Source organism: Triticum urartu, chromosome 2A, assembly GCF_056163025.1.
Source record: "Triticum urartu cultivar PI428250 chromosome 2A, HENAU_Tu73, whole genome shotgun sequence".
Classification (NCBI taxonomy): domain Eukaryota; kingdom Viridiplantae; phylum Streptophyta; class Magnoliopsida; order Poales; family Poaceae; genus Triticum; species Triticum urartu.
In genome coordinates this window covers 435,051,988-435,057,641 of record NC_141874.1, presented here as the reverse complement: position 1 = coordinate 435,057,641, position 5,654 = coordinate 435,051,988, and positions in this window count along the sequence as shown.

Below are 5,654 nucleotides of genomic sequence, written 5' to 3'. Positions count from 1 at the left end.
ACCAGCCGCGCAGGCATGACCCGGCGCGTGATGGAGCTCTTAACTTGGTTGACCAGGATAGGATTTGCCAAGAGGCTGAGCGGGCGGTTCAACAGGCAGCTGAGCAGGCAGCTCACCAAGCTTTTCTGGTTTATTCGACGACCTTTGTTGAAGCAGGTGTGGCCACAAGAATAGGAGGTGTCCCTTGCTTGGTGCCGGCTCTGCGTAATGAGTGTTTGCTAAAGGATTTCAAGGGGCCTCGGAAGGTGCCTAATTACACAGCCGACTTACAGCCCGGGGCATGGATTGAAAGTTATGACATGGCCATGGAATTGCTGGAGGTCAGTGACACAGCAATGGCTAAATACTTCACTATGATGCTGGATGGAATGGCCCGCACTTGGTTAAAGGGACTTCCCCCTAATTCCATTGGTTCCCGGGCCGAGTTAAAGGCCCGGTTTATTCAAAACTTCAAAGATACATGCAAGCAGCCCATGTCGATTGTGGACTTGACTAATTGCAAGCAAGAAGAAGGTGAGTCCACGACCCATTGGGTGCGCCAGGTGAAGGAAATAATACATTTGTCTGATAAAATGGATGCCGGCTCCGCGGTCTTAATGTTGGAGAAAATTTGCCATTTTGAACCTCTGAAACAGAAGCTAGGACGGCTCAAGCGCGATTGTAATGACATGGGCCTGCTGATGGCGGCTCTAGTCAAATATGCCGATTCAGATAGTACCAAGGATCCTGTGTCTGATGAAGAGAAGACAGGGAAGGGAAAGAAGAACGGCAACGCTAAGGGTCTACAGCATAACCCGACAAATCAAGGAGGTAATAATAAACGTAAGGCTGACGGCAACTCGGAGTTTGTGGCGAATGCGCAAGGGAACAATCAACGAAATAAGGGGAGGCCACCTCCTTGGTAAGGCAGGTCAGGTCCCACCCTCGAGCAGTTGCTAAATGAACCTTGTCCAAGAAACGACACCCGGGAGAAGCCGGCCACACATCTATGGAAAGACTGTACAATCATGAATGCTTTCAAGAATTCTAACATGTTCAACGGTAATCATGGACCTGGCGGCTGCTCAGGCGGTGGCGGTTTTCATGGCCCGGGCAGCAATTCAGGCGGTGGCGGTTTTCATGGCCAGGGCCCTCAAGGTAATCAAGGTGGTTATAATCAGCAATCTGGCCAAGGAGGTCAGCAGCAGTAGCAATCCGGGTTTCAGAGTAACCCAAAGCAGCTAAGTAGTGGGCAGTATCATGTGTTCACCACTAGTTTATGCAAAAGGGACCAGAAACTTCATAAGAGAGTGGTCAACGCTGTTGAGCCAGCGGTTCCTCGTTATTTAAGATGGTCTGAGCAGCCTATTCTATGGAGTAGGGAGGATCACCCTCCCCGGGTTGACAATTCGGGTCATCTGGCTTTGGTGGTGGCGCCTCAGGTTGGTGGATATAAATTCACTAAAGTACTCATGGATGGAGGCAGTAGCATCGACATCCTCTATCATGAGACGTTCCGTCGCATGGGGTTGACTGACAAAAGTGTTAAGACGTCCAACATTGCTTTTCATGGAGTGGTGCCTGGTAAGTCGGCATACTCAGTGGGTAAGATTGAGCTGGAGGTAGCTTTTGGAGATGAGCATGATTCCAGGGCTGAGAAGTTAACCTTTGAGGTGGTCAAAATCAAGAGCCCGTATCACGCCCTGTTTGGACGACCGGCTTATGCAAAATTCATGGCACGGTCGTGTTATGTTTATCTGTAGCTCAACATGCCGGGTTATAAAGGTACTATCACAACACATGAAAGTCGGAAGATAGCTTTAGAGTGTGAGGAAGGTGATGCTGCTTACGCGGAATCTGTTTGCGCGACGGAGGAGTTAAAGTTCTACAAAGACAACATTGACCCGGCAGACATGACATCTTTGAAGAAGCCAACTACTGAACATGAGCCGGCGCTGAAGTTTAAGTCAGCTGACGATACCAAGATGATTGATTTTGTGCCTGGCGACTCATCCAAACAATTTATTATCAGTGCTAATTTGGATCCCAAATAGGAAGGCACGCTCATCGAGTTCATCCGTGAGAACCGGGACATCTTTGCATGGAAGCCTTCTGACATGCCGGGTGTACCGAGAGAACTCACTGAGCACACTCTCAATATTGATCCAAAGTTTAAGCCGGTCAGGCAGTTTCTTCGGCGGTTCAACGAGGAAAGGCGCAAGGCTATTGGAGAAGAGGTGGCCCGGCTTTTGGCAGCCAGGTTCATTATTGAAGTCTTTCATCCAAAGTGGAAGGCTAACCCGGTGCTCATGCTTAAAAAGAACAGCACCTGGCGTATGTGTGTGGATTACACGGACTTAAACAAAGCTTGTCCGGCTGATCCTTTGCTCTCCCTCGTATTGATCAAATCATTGATGCTATGGCACGTTGTGAGCGTTTGAGCTTTTTGGGTGCTTATTCTGGTTACCATCAGATCAAGATGGCGGTTAAGGACCAGGAGAAGACATCTTTCATTACTCCATTTGGAGCCTTTTGCTATGTGTCCATGCCTTTTGGACTTAAGAGTGCCCAGGCGACTTATCAGCGGTGTGTGCAGAACTGTCTTCACAATCAGATTGTGCGTAATGTTCATGCTTATTTGGACGATATAGTGGTGAAATCCAGAGAGAAGGAAACCTTGATAGATGATCTGAAGGAAACCTTTGATAATCTCCGGGTCTACAAGATGATGCTTAACCCGGCCAAGTGCGTTTTTGGAGTGCCGGAGGGCAAGCATTTGGGTTTTTTGGTGTCTAACAGAGGCATTGAGGCTAACCCGGAGAAAATCAAGGTGGTTACGTCTTTGGCTAAGCCGGCGTGCATCAATGACGTTCAGCGGCTGGCGGGTTGTCTTGCAGCTTTAAGCCGGTTAGGTGAGAAGGCTAAGCCGTTATATCAAATGATGAAGAAGACGGATGATTTTGTCTGGAGTGATGCTGCTAACTCTGCCTTTGAAGATCTGAAAAGACAGCTTGCTGAGCCGCCGGCTCTTGCTGCTCACGTTGATAAGGAGCCACTGTTGTTATATGTGGCTGCTAACACACGTGCCGTCAGTGTGGCCATTCTTGTAGAGCGCAAAGAGGCTGGCAAGGAATATCCGGTTCAACGGCCGGTTTACTACGTCACTGAGGTGCTCATTGAGTCCAAACAGAGATATCTACATTGGCAGAAACTTGTTTATGGGGTGTTCATGGCGAGCCGGAAGCTTAAGCATTACTTTCAGGGTCATCCTATCATTGTGGTTAGCTCTGCTCCTTTAGGAGATATTATTCAAAATAGAGAAGCCACGGGACGAGTCGCCAAGTGGGCCATTGAACTTGGGTCTCATGGTTTAAAATATGTGCCATGTACTGCCATCAAATCTCAAGCACGGGTGGACTTCATTAACGATTGGACGGAGTTGCAGATACCTAAAGAGAAGCCAGACAACAAATATTGGACGATTGATTTTGATGGGTCCAGGCAATTGGAAGGCTCGGGGGCTGGAGTTGTGTTAACTTCCCCTCGAGGTGACAAATTTTGTTATGTGTTGCGGTTGATGTTTCCATGTACTAACAACGCAGCTGATTATGAGGCCTTACTCCATGGTCGTAGAATGGATAAAGAAATGAGTTTAAGCCGGGTAAGGTGCCTTGGTGACTCATATTTGGTGGCTCAGCAAGTATCAGGAAAGTGGGACTCCAAGGATCCTCTCATGACGGCTTATCGCCGTGAGGTTGACGTTGTTGCTGGACACTTCAAGGGTTATCAAGTGGAGCACATTGACCGTAGAAAGAACGAAGCAGCTGATGCTTTAAGCCGGTTGGGATCTCAGCGTAAGCCGGTGCCGCCTAACACTTTTTTAGATGTTATGCATAACCCTTCTGTCAAGTTGCCTACAGAGGAAGACTTGGCTGTTCCAGACCCGGAAGCACAATTGGTGGCGGCTCTTCATGTCATTCCAGATTGGACAGTGACGTATTTGGCTTATATGACCCGGGGCGAGTTTCCGGAGGATGAGACCTTGGCTAGACAGATAATCCGGTGGTCTAAGTCGATGACAATTTCCAATGGTGAGTTGTATCATCGCAGTGTCACCGGAGCGTTTCAACATTGTGTCTCTCCTGAAGAAGGTCAAGAAATTCTCCGTGAGATCCATGAAGGAGATTGTGGCCATCATGTCAGTTCAAAGTCTCTTGTGGCCAAGGCTCTCCGTCATGGTTGTTACTGGCTAACGGCTCACGCCGATGCGGAGGATCTGGTCAGTAGGTGCGATGGGTGTCAAAAATTTGCACGACGGACGCACGTGTCGGCTCAGGAATTACGGATGATTCCAATTACTTGGCCGTTTGCAGTCTAGGGGTTTGATATGGTTGGACCTTTCAAAAGATCCAAAGATAAAAAGACGCACCTTTTGGTGGCAGTGGACAAATTCACAAAGTGGGTTGAGGCAGAGCTGGTTAGTAAGTGTGACGCGGCCACGGTGGTTCAATTCATGAAGAAAGTGATCTTTCGTTCTGGCTTTCCACACAACATTATTACTGACAATGGCACTAACCTGTACCAAGGAGCTATGGAAGAATTCTATCAACGGGAACATATGCGGCTTCATGTTTCATCAGTAGCTCACCCCCAATCCAATGGTCAAGTTGAAAGAGCCAATCAGGAAATCCTGAAAGGTATAAACCCCCGGCTTATGGTCCCTTCACAATGGACGCCGAGTTGTTGGGTGGAAGAGTTACCCTCTGTGATATGGAGCATCAATACTACCCCTAACAGGTCTATGGGTTATACGCCTTTCTTCATGGTTTATGGAGCAGAGGCAGTCCTGCCCAGTAACATCCGTCATGACTCACCCCAAGTGGCGGCTTACATTGAAGCTGGTAACGAACAAGCCCGTCAGGGTGCACTTGACCTATTAGATGAAGAGCGTGACTTAGCATCAGCCCGCTCAGCGATTTACCAACAGGACCTGCGCCATTATCACAGCCGCCGGGTTAAGTCAAGAACCTTTCAAGAAGGTGATTTGGTGCTCCGGCTCATCTAGGATCAGTCTGATGCTCACAAGCTATCCCCACCTTGGAAAGGACCCTTTGTGGTCAGCAAGAACTGGAATAATGGGTCATACTACCTTATCGATGTTCGAGAGCACAAAGACTCACGTAAGTCGGAGGAGGAGACCCGCCGGCCGTGGAATATTGCTCATCTTCGGCCTTACTACACTTGAGCCACCGACTCTCATAATGTACATACTTTGACGTTGTATATATTATGATAAGTAATAAAGCAGGACCTCTATCCTTTTTATCCTTAATGATCACATGTCTTTGTTATTTTAAGTATAAAACGACCAATTGGGGGCTGGTCGTATTCGAATCTAGCTTAACCCTCTTGGGCCGGCTCATGATCGTATTTGAATCTAGCCGTTAAACCTCATGATCACTAGGGGGCTTCCTGTTCAAACATATGTCGTATTCGAACCAAAGAGAACATAGCTGTCATTACCCTCTTGATCGGCGCAAAGCCAAACTCACTAGGGGGCTTCTTGATTGTATCCGAATCATAGCTTAACCCCTTTTGGGTCCGACTTGGATCGTATTCGAATCAGGGTCGTTAAAAACCTCTCAAGGTCATTTGGGGGCTTCCTGTTCAAACAT